This window comes from Mauremys reevesii, linkage group 2 (assembly GCF_016161935.1).
Source record: "Mauremys reevesii isolate NIE-2019 linkage group 2, ASM1616193v1, whole genome shotgun sequence".
NCBI lineage: Eukaryota > Metazoa > Chordata > Testudines > Geoemydidae > Mauremys > Mauremys reevesii.
The window spans coordinates 263,770,464-263,788,104 of NC_052624.1; the positions used below are offsets into that span (position 1 = coordinate 263,770,464).

At 45.4% G+C, this 17,641-nt stretch overlaps 1 protein-coding gene across 2 annotated transcripts in view; it reads left to right on the forward strand.

Annotated features, from left to right (window-relative positions):
- Positions 1-12,406: 12,406 nt before the first annotated feature.
- The window catches only part of COL14A1 (collagen type XIV alpha 1 chain), a 201,390-nt gene continuing 196,155 nt past the window's right edge, over positions 12,407-17,641 (forward strand). Inside the window, exon 1 of one of the 2 annotated variants that reach the window (XM_039526901.1) lies at positions 12,407-12,619. The gene's annotated coding sequence lies outside the window, so the exon portion shown is untranslated. The other variant, XM_039526900.1, reaches the window with a different exon arrangement.

The following is a 17,641-nucleotide window of genomic DNA, read 5'->3' on the forward strand; positions in this document are numbered from 1 at the left end:
GTCATAGCAACAGGGTGCTGAGCTCCATCAGCCCCCACCCTTCATGTGTAAAGAAAAGATGCAATTGTCCCTGGACTAGCAGAGGGATGCTGGGCTCCTCTCCTCCACACTCCTTACTGTCCTGTCTGGACTATCATAGCAGCTGGAGGCTGCCTTCCACTCATTTCTCACTAACAAGTCAGTGTGTCTTATTCCTGCATTCTTTATTACTTCATCACACAAGTGGGGGGACAATGCTACAGTAGCCCAGGAAGGCTGGGGGAAGAACGGAATCAACAGGTGGGGTTGTTGCAGGAGCACCCCCTGTGAATAGCATACAGCTCATAATTTCTGCAGGATCTGACACAGAGCAGCTGTGCTCTCTGATACAGTGGTTCTCTAGTACACTTGCCCATATTCTAGGCAGGACTGATTCCTGATTCTGATTCCAGGACTGATTCTATTTTTAGATACCAAAAAGGAGGGATTGACTCTGGGAGTCTTGCATCTGAAGAAGTGGGTATTCACCCACGAAAGCTCATGCTGCAGAACGTCTGTTAGTCTATAAGGTGCCACAGGATTCTTTGTTGCTTTTACAGATCCAGACTAACACGGCTACCCCTCTGATACTATTCCCAATTTTGGCTTTTGCGCCCCTGGCTAAGAGCAGCCAGGGACACGTATGACAGCAGCAAATGGTGCAAAACGACTGGTAGCCATGATCATCTTTTTACCAATTTATGGATTGGTAGATGGTGCAGTATGGCTGGTAACCATCGCTGCTGTCATACAAAAGCAAAAGCATGCTGCTGTGTAGCGCTGCTGAATCGCCTCTGTCAGCGGCATCTAGTACACATACGGTGACAGTCACAAAAGGCAAAACAGGCTCCATGATTGCCATGCTATGGCATCTGCCAGGGCAATCCAGGGAAAAAAGGCGTGAAATTCTTGTCTGCCGTTGCTTTCCCAGAGGAAGGAGTGACTGACGACATTTACCCAGAACCACCCGCGACAATGATTTTTGCCCCATCAGGCACTGGGATCTCAACCCGGAAATTCCAAGGGGTGGGGGAGGCTGCGGGAACTATGGGATAGCTACGGAATAGCTACCCACAGTGCAACGCTCCAGAAGTCGATGCTAGCCTCGGACTGTGGACGCACACCACCGATTTAATGTGTTTAGTGTGGCCGTGCGCACTCAATTTTATACAATCTGTTTTACAAAACCGGTTTATGCAAATTCGGAATAGTCCCGTAGTGTAGACATACCCTGAGAGGGGACATGATAGCAGTTTTCAGGTATCTAAAAGGGTGTCATAAGGAGGTGGGAGAAAACTTGTTCATCTTAGCCTCTAAGGATAGAACAAGAAGCAAATGGGCTTAAACTGCAGCAAGGGAGGTTTAGGTTGGACGTTAGGAAAAAGTTCCTAACTGTCACGGTGGTTAAACATTGGAATAAACTGCCTAGGGAGGTTGTGGAATCTCCATCTCTGGAGATATTTAAGAGTAGGTTAGATAAATGTCTATCAGGGATGGTCTAGACAGTATTTGGTCCTGCCATGAGGGCAGGGGACTGGACTCGATGACCTCTCGAGGTCCCTTCCAGTCCTAGAGTCTATGAATCTATGAATAATATTTTAAAGAACATTTTTAGGTTAGAAAAAAATATCCACCCCAAAATGAGTGTCCTGTAAAGCATAGGTAAAGTTATCCAAGTTGTATACCTAAATCCATATTGTCAATGGGAGCAGAGAGGGCTCAGCATCGCTGAAAACCAGACTAATTTGTTATGTGCCTCAATATCAATGTAGATGGCTAACTTTTGGGCAGGTACATTGGAAAATGATCACCATGCACTCTGTACTGTAAGCGGTAGTGTCGCATTCTTATAATATCATACTTACCATAACTTCTTTATCCCCATGTCACTGTAGTTCTCGCTAATATACTGTGCAATAGCTCTCCTCTGATTTGTCTTTGTATTGTGAAATGATCATGGTTTTGTATACAATTTATATTTGATTGGACCCTTGTCTCTTTGTTTATTATTATAACATGCTGAAGAACTTTCATCTCAGAAGGGTTCATGCAGAGGGGCTTTCCATCGTGTTGGGGACAGGGAAAGTATGCAGGGAAGCCTGTGCTCTTCTCCTTCCAAAGCTTTATGGACACATTTAGCAGGCTTTTCTCGCCCTTCACTCCTCTCTTTGCTCAACAGTAGAAAAGTTATTTAGTCTGGGATTCCTACTTTCTGGTTCCAGCCCTAAAATGAGTGCTTGAAACAGTTAGTATTGTCTGGCTTCTCTGACACTAGTGTTCTGGTTTTTGACTGATTCTTCATTGTGAGTGAAATTAAAGAATGGCCGTTAGCTTATGATTGCTGCTGAAACGTGACGTAAACAGCTATCGAATGATGTGTGATATGCATAATGTAAGACCCGAAACCTAGATAGGAGAATAAAATTGAACCTGTGTATTCTAATATAGCAACAAATCCATCCCTGCTGTAAGAGAGTGGTGCACCCACTTAACACCAGATCTCAGTTTGACTCATAAAAAGTAATATGAGCTGTAGGTCACACGTACGTTTTGTGTGGTCATCTGTAAAGTGAGAGCTCAAAAAAATTTGTTCCTCTTTTCCAGTCCATTAGGTGCATTGGAAAAGAGCCCAAAAAAACCTAGGCAACAGAAATGCACATAAACTCTTTGGCCTGTTACCTCACGTTTTGTTGCACAATATTGTTAAAAAAACATTTAAAGGTCTTTCTCTCCTCCTGGCTGGAGCACAGCCTCAGCACCTCAGTTCTAACTGCAGTAAATTATGAGCCATAGGGATGCTCCAAAGCACTACAATGCAGCATTGCTGAAGTGAGTGGGGCTGCAGAAGAGTGATTGCAGAAGTTAGTCTTTAGAGTTAATTTTTTCCTCTCCCTCTTTGCTTTTGTAATACCTGCTTATAAACAAAGTAGTTTTCTCCCCCATTTCATTCTTTTCCATTTAGGAACCATGAGCTTTTCCGTCCTGTTTCTAATGGAGGTGGAGATTAACAGAATGCTTGTTTACTTTCCTGTTTATCCCAGCATGACTTTGAGAATAACAGGTCTCACCCTGCAGTCTTTTCTTGGGCAAAACTCCCAATGAGTCTTCCCAGGGGAGTTTTGTCCAAGTAAAAACGGCATTATTATGCCCAGTACTAGTTCACTGCTGCTGAAAATAAACAGCAAATGCAAGCCACTCCTTCTGTATAAGCTTACTGCTATTTGGCAAACTTGTTTTAAAAATTCTATTGGTTGTTGTAAATATAAATCAACAAGAATGTAGAATCCAGAGGGAAAGTTTTATGGTACAGTAGGCCAAATTTTTGTCCTATAATGTTTACTTGATAGTGTCTAGATGAGAGTGTAGTAGAAGTTAGACTTTGGTTCTGTGAAGCAGGGTTGTTGTTTTTTAAAATCATAGAGCTACCCCCAGACTATTCGCTTTACAAATTTCTTTCATTTATGTTATGGTATAACAGTGTTTTAGCATATTAGAATAATGGCAAATCCTCACACAAATAGAGGGACTAATACAACTCCCATTACAGTCAACGGAGTCTTGCTGTTGATTTCAATGGAAGCTGAAGATTGTCTCAAAACTATTTTAAACATTGCAGAATGAAACTGTCTAGTAGGCAAATATGCAGAATAGGTTTATGGAAGAATACAATAGCATTTATAACATTTTTAATGTTTTCTTCTTTGACTGGTTTGTGTCTCTAGAATTATCAGCTCACTGGCCCACCCAAATTTAAGGGTAAAGTGGTTAGGCTTTTTTTTTCCTGCTCATCTACCAGATATTGTAGAAAAATTAAAAAACAAACCAAAAACAAAGAATTTTTTTTTAGTTTTCTTCCATTTAAATACCAAAGCTGCTAATCTCTAATGTGACTGATGTGCCATTTATAAAATGATGCTATTGAGTTATAATGTGTAATACCAGTTTGCTAGTAAAATCTGCATTAAAAAGCTTTCACTCTGTTTTATTCAGCATTACTCTATGTGCTTCTGTGATTGTTGTATTTCATTCTTATAGAGTCTCTTATCAAAGAGTTGTTGTTTTGCTTACCTTGTGGCGGCAGTCTATGGTCAGTCCCAGACTCCATGTGAATATAAAATCCAGTTGATTTCATCACCTTATTGGATGGAGATACTATTTCTCTCTTCTGGTTTAGCTGGGTTTTTTTGTTTTTGTTTTTTGAAGGTGAAGGCACAGAAAATATTTTCCTTAACTCTCACTGGAAGACTTTTATGAAAAATGTGAGTGGCCCAAGGTTCTTAAGCGATCTTACTAACCATTTCTATACAGCAATGACAATAATATATTGTCATAAGGAGAGGCAAATTGCCCACATTGTTTGAGGCTGGCTGATACCTAATTTCTATTGGTTATCAGTGTTCTGAATCACTCTCTAGGTTTTGTAAATTGTAAAGATGTCCTGCTGAGTGTGACCCAATGTAGTGGCAGCTTCCTCAGTCTGCAGACAGCCTGAAACCAACATCACAGAAGTGCCAACTTCCTCCATACATCTAATTTTAATATTAACTCAGAGACCTAATTATCACAATTTAATTCCGGCATGGTTAAATTGTTTTGCTGCTGATAGTTTTACTGGAAACATCCAGCTAATGTGTTTATCCAATAGTATAGATGAAAAAAAGACCTGTCTGGTCATCTAGTCTATCCTCCATTGCAGAATTATGCTGTACTGCTCTACCATACCTATGTGCAGTCCATTTTAAAAAATGCGAAGAAATAGGGCTCTCGTCCCTTCTTTCATGAGTTCTGTCAGGCTGTGGAATGATCTCTTGTCAGCAGATTTTTCCTAATTTGTTTTTCTGTTTTTAAAAAAGTTGGTGCATTACTACTAGTTTTGCCTCCGGGCTCACAGGGAGGCAGACAGCCGCTCCCAAGGGAGCAATAAGAGGAGCAGAGGAAAGAGAAGCAGCAGCAGCCATCATTGTCAGAGGTAAAAAGGGACAGAATGGGAGCTACTTGCAGAAGCAGGGCTGGATTAACTTTTTGTGGGCCCAGCACTAAACATAATTGTGGGCCCCCATGGAGAACAATTGTAGCAGACAGGAGATCAACACAGGAGTTGTCTTTGACACAGCACACAGCTGCACAGGTTTTATTTGTAATATTTACAAGTTTAAGTTGCAGAGGGAGGTGGCTAGGGCAAAGAGAATACACACAAGAATACAAAAAATAAATTATAAAAGAAAACATACAAAATAAAACTGGGGGTAAAAACAGCTAACAAAAACCAAAGCTGGCCAAAACAACAGGCATGTGCTGCTCTCACTAAAAGGGAACCTTCACACTATCTCACCCTTCATATTTCTCATTTCAGGGTTTGAATTACAGTTGTGTATGAAATTGGGGCAGATTGAAAACATTTTAAAAATAAAAATTATGAAAAACTTTAATACATTTTATTTACAGCGTCATTATTCACACTAGACTTGCTAGTCAGGCAGAGACTAGGATCAGGACAAGCTGTGACCCCAAAAGACCGAGCCAACCCTCCAAATTGAACCAGACCCACATCCCTACCCAGAACAACTCCCCCCACTCCCAACTGGATCAGACCCACATCTGTCCCCACAACAACCCCCCAGAACTGGACCAGACCCACATCCCTCCCCAGACCCAAACCCTCAAACTGAACCTCTATTCCTAAACTAGACTCGCCCAAATTCCCAACCAGATCGCTCTCGGCTACCCACTCTAGAGCTACCCCCTGCTGTTGATCCCCTGTTCTCTTCCAAACTGAATCGAACTGGGCCAGGCCTCACCTGGCTGCAGTTGGGCCATGTGCAGCTCCCCATCAGGCCTGGAGCACAGGTGGGCCAGGGGACAGGGGACTCAAGGCTCCCCTGGGGATGTTGGTGCGGGGATGGGTCACTGGGGCTCCAGCTGATCCGCAGGGCGCAGGCCGAGGGGCGGTATCTGGTGCAAGGAGCACCCGCTGGCCAGGGTGCGTCTCCTCCAGGTGCCACCTCTATGCCCAGCTTGGTCCAGGACCCCCGCACTTCCCGCTGTGCGGCTCAGCCTCTGCATTGGAATAACACACCAGGGTGGGGGAGCCTAGGGTTGCCAACTTTCTAATTGCACAAAATCAAACATCCTAGCCCTGCCCCTTCCCTGAGACCATGCCCCCCACTCACTATGTTCCCCCTCTCTCGGTGGCTTGCTCTCCCCCACCATCACTCACTTTCACTGGGCTGGGGCAGGGGGTTGGGGTGTGAGAGGAGATGAGGGCTCTAACTGGGGGTGTGGGGTCCAGGATGGGACCGGAGATGAGGGGTTGGGGTGCAGGAGGGGGCTTCAGGCTGGAGGGTGGGACAGAATGGTTCAGGGTGTGTGAGGGGGCTCTGGGCTGGGGGTTGGGTTTCCTGCCTATCCTGACTCTGCGCTGCATCCTAGAAGCGGCCAGCAGGTCCAGCTCCTGAGTCCTAGGTGGAGGCGCAGCAGATGGGTCTGCACGCAGCTCTCACCCACCTGCTGGCTGCTTCTGGGGCACAGCACATAGTCAGGACAGGTAGGGACTAGCCTGCCTTAGCTCTGCAGCACTGCCGACTGGACTTTTAATGGACTGCTCGGCAGTGCTAATCGGAGCCACCAGGATCCCTCTCGACCCCAGGCCGAGCAGGTGCCACATGATCTGTATACAGGCACCATGAGGGAGCTCAGCTGTCCACATGGCGGCCAGAAAATGCTGACTGCGGCCTGCCAAGCCACACCCCCATGCACTCCGCCAATCGGTATGAGCTGCTGGGTGAGGCGGGGCCAGATACACTGCATGGCCTCCTGCTTGCTGCTAGGCCTGGGGGGCGGAGGGGCTGGAGTGGCAGGGCTGCTGAGCTCCCTGAGCCCTGCAGCTGGCACGAGGCACTGACATGTTCTGCCTTCAGCTGAGGGACAACCAGACATCCCCAAGCTCCCCACAGCCTCTCCCCTGCTGCCCTCACCACACACCTCACCCACCCTTCCCCTCCTACCTCCCAGCCCCAGGGAAAGCTGCGAGTAGTAAGGGGAGGGATTCTGGGCCTCTTCCCAAGTGTGAGCCTGGGCCACAGCACCACTGGTACCATTATAAACCCGGTACTGTGCAGAAGGGACATGTCAAGCTGGTCGTTGGGATCATTCCACCACTTTAACCCCTGATAGATACCATGGCTCTCAGCTGTACTGAAGTATCAGTATGTGTCTTAGGTATTTATATGGGCCCCCATCACCATAGTAACAGAGCACATCACAAGCTGTAACACATTGATTCTCAATACAAGAGAAGTGTCTATTGCTCCCATTTTGCAGATGGGGCCCTGAGGCACAGAGACAAAGCAAGTTGCACAAGTTCACATAGGAAGTCTGTGGTAGAGCAGAGAATTGAAACCAGGTCTCCCAAGATGGTGCCCTAACCTCTGGACTACCCTTCCTATCTCATTCCGCTTTCCGTTATAGACTTCCACTTCCTACATATTGCAAATGAGGCCACCTCAGCTACCTCTTCCCCACTTTCTGACTTCGCTGCAGAGAGCCAGCACTCATTTGCATGGTGCTGGAACACACTATTTCTGATACATTTTGAGCCTCCTACAACCATGAAGGAGTCTTGAACCATGTCTTGACTCTATATGTACAGTTTTGGTAAAGATATCTGCTCCGTTTTCCCAGCTCCCTACCATCACCGTCTTGTGTCTCAGGCTGATTACTATGCAAATGTTCTTCTCTCTCTTTCCTTTGTAGCAGCTGTTTGTAAAGTCTTGCTTTCAGCTGCAAGAGGCTCCCTCTAGAGCCCACGCTAGTGCCAAATTTAATGGGACAAAGCTCAGTGTAAATACTCCAGTTCACTGCCATGAACTTTGGATCAGGCCCGGAATCTCCAGAACAGTGTACAACTGTTACATACAGAATGTGGGAGGATGCTGAGGCACAACAGAATGCCAGGTTACGCAAGCAGTTACATGTTGTACAGAGAACATCGTGTTTACTTAAGCAAGTACTGAAACCGCAGCAACAGCCTGCAATTCATAGAAAATTGTACCTTCTAAATGCAGTAAATAATACATTCAGTTGAGGGCTTGATGATACCTGATACATCTCTTCCTAGTGCAGTAGCAAACATTAGGAAGCCAACAGGCGTTTCAAAATAAAATTGTGACTAGATGATGACTTTTGTAGGAGTTTACACTCTCTTTAGTTAAATAGGCAGAACTCACAAAAGGGACAAGCCGTCATACATTAAGGTCATATATTCTACTTGGCTGTGAGAAAATAAAAGGGGAGGTTTTCGCCATTTGAAAGGAAGTGACTTGTGAATTGCATCCACATCCAGCAAAGACTTCTGCATGTGTGTAATTTTATGCAAGTGAGTCGCTCTGCTGACATCAGTAGGGCCACTCACATGCAGAAAGCTATGGACATGCTTAAAGCCCTACAGGACCAAGGCCTCAGATTTGTCTTCATCGATTACATAATATTGGTTTATTGTTTGACATACTCAAGAGAATAGATATATGACAACATCAGAATAAAAAAACATTTAGGGCCAGCTTCTGATCATAGTTACACTGGTGAAAATCAGGCATAATTCCATTAGCTTCTCTGGAATTATTAGCTTCACGCTTGTTTACACTAGTATAAATGAGTTCAGAATTTGAGCCTGTATTTAACAGGCTGATTGCCAGGGCCGGCTCCAGACCCCAGCGCGCCAAGCGCGTGCTTGGGGCGGAGTGCCGCGGGAGGGTGGCAGGCGGCTCTGGTGGACCTCCCGCAGGCATGCCTGTGGAGGGTCCGCTGGTCCTGCGGCTTCAGTGGAGCATCCGCAGGCGTGCCTGCGGGAGGTCCACCAGAGCCACGGGACCAGCGGACCCTCCGCAGGCACGTCTGCAGGAGGTCCACCGGAGCTGCGGGACCGGTGGCCACCAGAGCGCCCTCCGCAGCATGCCGCCCTGCTTGGGGCGGCGCAATTCCTAGAGCCGCCCCTGCTGATTGCATCAGGGACAGAAGGAGAAAATGCATATTTAGAGGGAGATTATGTAAACCTGAGCTGGTATCATACACAGGATGTAGCCTCATGAGTTTCTTGCCTAGTATTCACAATGAACAGTGCAGGTACTATAATTTATTCGCATATCATGGCAATATAATTTACTCCTGGGAAGAAGAAAAAAAAAAGAAGGGTGACAAAAATGGCAGTGGTTGCTTGCTGTAGCTACAGTGTGAATAGATTCTTACATTAGGTCAGTTGATATATAATATCACTGCTTGGCATAATCCGAAGACATGACTAGTTTAAGAATTTGATTTAACAAAATCTGGGATATTGGAGAGATGCCACAGACCCTGAGCCAGCACTAACAACCAACAGGTGACCCTCAGCATCAAATGAAACTAGTCTCTACACAGGCACAGGGGTTTGCCTGTTTGTGTCTCAGTTCAGGACCAGTGCTTAAAAATGACACACAGAATTTCACAATATGGCCTCCATATGGAACCTAATAAAGATGCCATAAAGCTAAATGGTCTGAATTTATTTGCTCTTCCCTGTGGCAGTAACATTGTATATGACTGCAGCATTGTTACCATGTATCATTTTTAAAATGGAGAAAAATATCTGAAAGATGCTACACATTAGAGCAGTGTTTCCCAAACCTGGGACGCCGCTTGTGTAGGGAAAGCCCCTGGCAGGCCGGTCCGGTTTGTTTACCTGCTGCATCCACAGGTCCGGCCGATCGTGGCTCCCACTGGCCATGGTTCGCTGCTCCAGGCCAATGGGAGCTGCTGGAAGTGGCGCGGGCTGAGGGATGTACTGGCTGCTGCTGGAGCAGCGAACCACGGCCAGTGGGAGCCATGATTGGCCGAACCTGCGGACGCAGCAAGTAAACAAACCGGCCCGGCCTGATAGGGATTTTCCCTACACAAGTGGCGTCCCAAGTTTGGGAAACACTGCATTAGAGCAATATGCCTGGCTTCCATCCATTTAAGCTGAGAGTGGTTTGTGGGTTTTTTTGTGCAGGTGTGTAGTAATTATCCATATTTTTAAAAAAATTATTACATGATGTAAGCAACAAGACTGAACTTTAAAGAGCAGTAAAGGTCAGAAAAGTGGTTGTGTAAAACCCACCTTTGCATTTGACAGCTCTGTTCCCATTGTGTATTCTGAGTCATATCTGCTGACCTCAGTGACAAAATATGTTTTTAGTGCCTTTTCCTCAGTTAGCAGTGCAGAGCAGATGCAGCTATGGTTCATGAGCTGGATTCCATTCTGCACCAACACTAATAGTTAACTAAAGTCAACATTTTCAAAACTGGCTGCCTAATTTAGGTTGCTAAATACTGGGGCTGCCACTACAAAGCAGCTTGTAAGATTAGGGTCCAACAGTGATCTTCTATAGCACCCATTAACTTCAACAAGATTTGTGCATGCTTGGCTCTTCTGAAATGGACTGGTCCCACCCCACTAAATCAATGAGGGCCTGACTACACTGCCTTTGGACCTCCCAGCCCAGGTCCACAGACTTGTGCTAGTGCTCTAAAAATTGCTCTGTAGACATAGCAGCTGGGGCTGGAGCTTAGGCTCTGAAACCTGGAGGGAGAGAGAGGTTTGAGAACACAAGCAGCAGCTCAAGCCGCAATGTCAATGCACCATCTACACAGATATTTTTAGAGAGCTGTTGTGAGTCCCGCTAACAGAAGTCTGTGGACCTGGGCTGGGAGGCTTGCTTTCAGAGGCAGTGTAGACACGCCCTGAGAGATTGCTATTGATTCCAATGGAAGCAGGATCAGAACCCAAATCAGGCCACTTTTATGTAGGTACCTAAACATAGATTTAGGAACCTAACTTCAGGGATGCAGGTTTGAAAATTTTAGGCCAAATTCCATTGGTAGGATCCTTGCTGTTGGGGATGATTCACTGACTAGAAACAACCCCGCTTGACTTTTACCTCACAGATTGAGTTTGCAGGTGTAGCTGTTAGAAAAAACAATGGGGGAGGTAGGCATCTAAGTCCTCACTGAAAGGCAATAGGAGTTAGATGCCTAACTCACCTAAGTGTTTTTGAAAATCCTAGCTAACATCTTTTTACTTGTATATTGAGCAGATATGGAGTAATTGAGAAACAATAAATACAGGGCTCCACAGTGCTCTCTAGACAGAATTATTTTTCAGACTAGAACTGTATTTTAACTTCTGTGGGCTTCTGTACATTGCCTTGGAAATCACGGAGAGGTTTTGCACAATCAGTTGGCAAATTATGTTTAAAACATGCGCCTATATAAAATGATCCAACAGTAGCAAGACCATAGATAAAACTGCATCAGAAGGTTCAATTTAGTGTGTGTGTGTGCATGTGCATGTGCATGTGTGACCCCTGCAGAATTGTAATAATGGACCCGGGCTACTTGCCTGTCTGCGGGTAAAAGCAGGAGGAAGCCTGCGATACCTTGCAAGGTAAGTGTTAACGTTAAACTAATTGATAAATCAACCTGTCCTGGTTCTCTTCCTGCTCTCCACCTAAGGCTGTGCAGACAGATTGCTTCAACCTCAGAGCTGAATGAACTCCTACAGGTTGCAGGAGCACAGGTTGAGTAGGAGAATGAGTGTTCCCAGGAACTGAGCACAGTGTCCTGTCGAAAGAGGATGCAGACCACTGCTGGCACACAGATAGCTGGACTCTCACAGGGCAGCGCTAAGACAAGATGAAGAGCTTGTGTGGGGTTGCATCCACAGCCTTCCAGGGTTTGGATAGCTTGTGAGCAAGATTTTGGTTGTGCGGGACAATGAAAAGTATCCCAGCATGAGATCATGCCCTGCAATGTGGCATTGTGCTTTTCAAGCTTACAGCTGAAATTAAGTGGTATCTTCACAAAAGGTATGTCTAGAGTAAAGTTTGTGGCTCTCTTGTAACTTGAGTTAGCTAACACCTTTGCACATGTTGACCTAGATGCTCCACAAATGCACCACAAACTGTTATATTATAGGTGAGTCACAGGGTAAACCACAGTGTCCCAGAACAAAATTTACAAAGGTGTCAGCTAACTCAAGTAAAGTATCAATCAATTAACTCAGAGTTAAAATAGGTCCACCAACTAGTCCAGACAAACTTAAAAAATGAGAGCACTCTCCTATTACAGTGCTTTATCTAGTGAAGCCTCACAGGGGTCAGTCCTGGGTCCAGCACTATTCAGTATTTTAATTAATGACTTGGGTAATGGAGTGAAGATTATGCTTATAAATTTTACAGATGACATCAAGCTGGGAGGATGTCACAGGATCACTGGTCCCTTTGAGTAGAACTGGGCCCAGTGCCTCTGTGTCAGAGCAGATGAACCTAATCCAGCCAATTAAATCAGGCTAGGCTACATCTGGGCTGATAAAGGGCTGCCAAAAGGGAGGTGGGAGTGATTAGGACAGGCTGTGCCTGGGGAAGAGAAACCATAGCACAGCAAACTCTGGAGAAAAGGTGTTCAGGCAAGCAGCTCCTGGGTGTTGTTGCTTCAGGAAGGGAGCAGGGCTGATGAGAACTGGGAAGCTGCCAGGAGCAGGAGTGCCAAAGACCCTGGGAAGGGGGGCCCTGAAACCTAAGAAAAAGGAGTGAGTTTAAAGACTCTTTTCTGGGAATTTTTACCTGCCTGTCTTAAGAGAATAAACCTTCTTAAAGGAGACTGGGGATGGAAGAGACTACTTGGAAGCTGGGGCAAAATTCTGCCCCTTGTGATATATGATGGAAAATGTGGGCACTTTGATTGGCCCTGATAGAAGAGTGAGAGGAATCTTTGGTACTTTCATAAGAGGAAAACTGAACTGACCCTATCTAGTTTGGGGGCTCGGGAGAAGATGCAGGAGGTGATCTACCTATTAGTGACAGGGCAGCAGTAGCAGATGGCTGAGATATGGGCAGCAACAAGAGAAGCAGCAGACTGAGGCCCTGCTCATGCAATTAATGAAGAAGCATCAGGAGGCTCAGTTTGCAGCATAACAGAAGTGGCAAGAGGTCCTCTTCCAACAACAGAAGTGGCTGCAGAAATGTCCAGTGCTTCTTGGCCCACTTGATGCAGTTGGTGATGGGACCCTGGGCTGGCTGGTGCTGGGCCTAGTGAATCTCAGACTGGAAGCTGACCCTGGGGTCTTCTTCTGAATATTTCAGGGGGTGGCAAAGACAGTGAACTGAGAGGATTCCATGTAGTCAGCCTATGTAGCACCATTCATGGCAGGTGAGGCACAGATGGCTTACTGCAGAGGTAGTCAGTTTTTTTTGGTCAAGGTATAGTCAAGGTCCAAACTCCAGAGGGAAAACAGTGGGTCGCAGTGCCTATTGCAGTCTCAGGGGAAAAAGTTTGGGAATCCCTGTATTAAAAGACTAAGGGGAACATATTGGTTGGTCTGGGGAAATGTTCAGGTCCAGGAGTGTTATCAAAAATATATTCTTGTTTTTTTCCCTCTGTTCTTTTTACAAGTATTTTTTTCCTCCAGAAAAAGTAGGGGGGAGGGGGAAGGTGTGTCACACTGTAGCTGAGCCCAGTCTCAGAGTCCCAGAACAGGTGAACCTGGTCCAGCCAATTAAAACAGGGCAGGGCTACCTCTGGGCCTATAAAGGGTTGCCGGAGGGTGAGAAATATGCCTGGGGAAGAGAAGCTATGGTGGAGTGGTGCTAACTGCTGGGGTGGGTACCTGGCGCAAGAGGACAGGTGCTCAGGGAAGCAGCCCTGGGGTTACTGCTCTAGGAAGGGAGTAGAGCTGACTAGAACTGGGAAGCTGCCAGGACCAGCAGTGCCAGAGACCCCAGGAAGGGGCAGCCCTGAAGCCTGAGAGAAAAGGAGAGAGTTCAAAAGACTATTTTCTCTCTCTCTGCTTGCCTGTTTTAAGAGAACTGGTGTGTCAGTGAGCGTCTGGAAGCTGGAGAGAAGCCCTGTCCTGTGATAGAGAGGCTGCAGGATTTGGAAGACAGGATTAGTATCCAAAGGAACCTTGATAAATTGGAGAATTGGTCTGAAATCAACATAACTAAATAGACAAGTGCACAGTTCTATACTTAAGATGGGGTGGGGTGGAGGGGGGATCATGCCCGATTACAAAATGGGGAACAACTGGCTAGGTAGAAGTAGTTGATCACAAATTGAATATGAGTGGACAATGTGATGCAGTTTAAAAAAAGCTTATCATTCTGGAGTGTATTAACTGTGTCATGTGTAAAACACTGGAGACAATGGTTCTGCTCTGCTCAGCGCAGGTGAGGCCTCATCTGGAGAACTGTGTCCAGTTTTGAGTTCTAGGCTTTAGGAAAAACTGTAGACTAACTGGACTCACTCCAGAGGAGAGCAACAAAAATGACGGGGTTCAGAAAACGTGATCTATGAGGAAATGTTTAAAAAGGGCATGTTTAGTTTTAACAGACTGAAGGGGTGGGTTGTGTGATAAGTCTTCAAATATGTTAAGGGCTGTTACAAAGAGGGGATGATCAATTGTTTTCCATGTCAGCTGTAGGCTGGACAAGAAATAATCTGCTTAATCTGCATTGGGAAGATTCAAATTAATATTAAAGAAAAAACAGCCTGATAGTTAGAAAGTTGTAAGTACTGGAATAGGTTACCATGGGAAGTTGTAGAATCCCTGTCACTAGAGGTTTTTAAGAACAGGTTAGAAAAACACCTGTCAGGCATGGTGTAGGTATATTTGATCTGGCATCAGTGGGGGGTGGAGGGGATGACTGAATGAATGGGCCTCACCTCATTTGTATTTCTGTTAAGTGACAGTTTGGGACATTTGGGACAAAATTCAGTTGTTTTAAATTTGGACATTATCATCATCCCTGTTGAGTAACAAGAGGGTAAGATAACTTAGGGGGTGAGTGCTAACCTCTTAATCAAAACCTCAGTCTGGCATAGTTGGCTAGAGGAATCTGGATAAAATTTGTAACACTCCTTCTCCCTCTCTTTTTCTGCTGGGAGTGCTTTGTTCATGGGACAAAGAATCTGGTAAGGGTCTGATATATCACCAATTGATTCCTATCTGAAAATTCAGCACAGAGCTGAGGTGGCTTAGGCTGAAGCTGCAGAGAGCAGTAGCCGTAGCTGAGGGTCTCCCTACCCAATTACAAAGCTGTAATCCCTTCAGCTGGGGGAGGCGGTAGAGTCCTTGAAGCAGCCCAGGCAATGCTTCACTTACAGGTTGGAGACAGGCCTGTGTGAATTTTTGAACACTGCTAGCCCTGGACAACAAACCGAGTGTCGATCACGAGAGATGGGAAGTGGCTAATGCTAGAATGCACTGTCTTGTTAGCCACTCAGAGCCTGGAGAGGAAGACTGAAGACTTGCCAAGACTCCTTTGGGAGTGGGAGTCTTACCTAATAGGTATTGTTGGTTGGTTAATTGCTAGCTTTCCCAAGCTTGTTCTGCTGCCCCTGCTGTAAAGAGTTCTTTGTTTTAAACCCCTGGACTCAGTGCTTGTGAGTGAGGAAGTACTGCCTCTCAAGGACACCTAGGGTAGATCATTTTCCTAGGCTTCTGGATGGATGCGGGCTTGAACTGGTGGTGCTCAAGTGTTCAGAAGAATCCCTGGATAAGTGAACATAGCCCTTTTTGCTGCTGCCTGGCAGAAAGGTTGTAGGGGCTACAAAGGGAAAGGAGAAAAGAGGGCCTCAATTCCTTAAGCACCTGCACAGGGGCTAGCTACTCTGTCTCTTGGTATTACCTTTAAACAACAACCCCCCTGCTATTTTAAGATTTTTAACTAGAGTTGGCCCTATGCCATGTACTTCACAGCTGAGCTTCCCCTAAGATTTCCTTTCCATTTGTGATTTTGTTTTGGTGCTGCCTGTTAGATAGATATGGGTTAGGATAGAAGTTCAAAACTGGAGCCAGGGGTCTCCAGGGCTCAGGGTGCTTGTTCCAAGCCAAAAATCCCAGAGCCAATCTCTTAACAGAAGCCTCTTTCCTTTTCTTTTAACAGAAACTTTGCGGTGAATTGGCTTTGATGGGCAGAGCTGTCTTCACAGCCACTGGCCATGGCAGCAGTCGTTCCTTGACACCCGCAAAGCACCAAGCGCATTTTAAATATTCAAAGCTTTTAAAAATCAAGGGCCTGTAGAAAATTCCATCAGTGACAGTGCTGAACTTCGACCCTGAGATTCTGTAGAGATGGAAGTCTGTTTGGTCCGTCGGGACCATAAAAGTGAATGTGGTGTGATGCTGCCCCCTGTTGTTACAACCTTGTGGGTTTTTTATTTTTAAGCTGAATATGTTGTAAGTCTCCCCACACCCCCCTTTTCAAAACTGCTAAGGAAAATATGGTCTGGTTGGTAGTCAAAACATTTGAAGAAATAATGAGATACATCGGTGTGTTTTGCACAGACAGGAAATTTTTAATAAAGTAATTGTATTGCATATAAAAATGCAAAAGAAGTCAACATTCATATGTCATGGCTGTTTCTGTATGAGCATATCAGAGATGCCACATAGGGTGACCAGACAGTAAGTGTGAAAAATCGGGACTGTCCCTATAAAATCGGGACATCTGGTCACCCTAATGCCACAGCAACTCTAGCTGGTTTCTAGACAAGCAAATCTAACGTCTGGATAAGTGAGGATATGTGGAACCGTGTGAAAGAAAGGAAACAAGCCAAAATGCAAACACAACTCCTCACAAACACCTCCAGAAAAAGTGGCAGCAAAAATCTGTATAAAACAAAAGACAGAGTAGTAAAAAGTGGTGGGGAAAGACAAGATGTACATGGGTAACATTGCCAAAGAATCTGGAACATCTGCTGAAAGAGGAGATAGGACCTTGCTGAGCTGCTGAAGTGTTTTACTAACTGGTAAGTTCCAGAGGGTTTGCCAAAGCTAAACAATAGAAAAAAGAACAAATCACAATGGGCAGAGGACTTTCAAGAGATGCTGAACAGACCTCAGTAACAACACAAACATGGGAGCAGGAAAAGTCTTTGGAACACTGGGAGCTTAGCATTATAGTCAAAATACTGCAGTTTCTTAGGTCACTTTTATTTGGTAACTGGCAAAGCGGTGCACTTTTAATGTGGAGGCAAAATTTTCTGCAGTATCATTTTAAACATTTATATAGGAAGTGACTGAGGTGAAGCCAAGGGAAAAGCAGGCTGGCTTTTGACTCACAAGATCTTGTCAACCAGCTTTTCATCCTAAGAATAATCATCAGAGAGAGCATTGATCAGCAAAACCCACACATCTGCATTCTCTCACCTGTACTGTTTAGCACTGCTGTAAGCAGGGTCTAAATGAACTTACCTCTGACAGCTAGTTGGAGAGGGGGAGAGACTTCAGGAGCAAACTGTATTTATGTAAACACACCTACTCTGCATAGGTATCCAGCAGACAGGAACTGTGTAGCTTCAAGTGATCAACTTTGGCTGGGGTTGGGTTACAAATCATTTTAGTACTGAATGAAGGGGTAGTGAAATGTCTTTATTCTATGAATAACAGGGAACAGAACTGTGCTGAGCCTGTCCCACTTGAGGGGGTCACCCTCAATTGAAAGGACTTTGCTAAGTAAGAGGGATGGGGACAAGTGGCCTAGCCAGGAGGTATGGACTCTCCCTAATGGTCCCCAGTCTGGTTTAACCTGTTCCTCCTCACTGTTCAAAG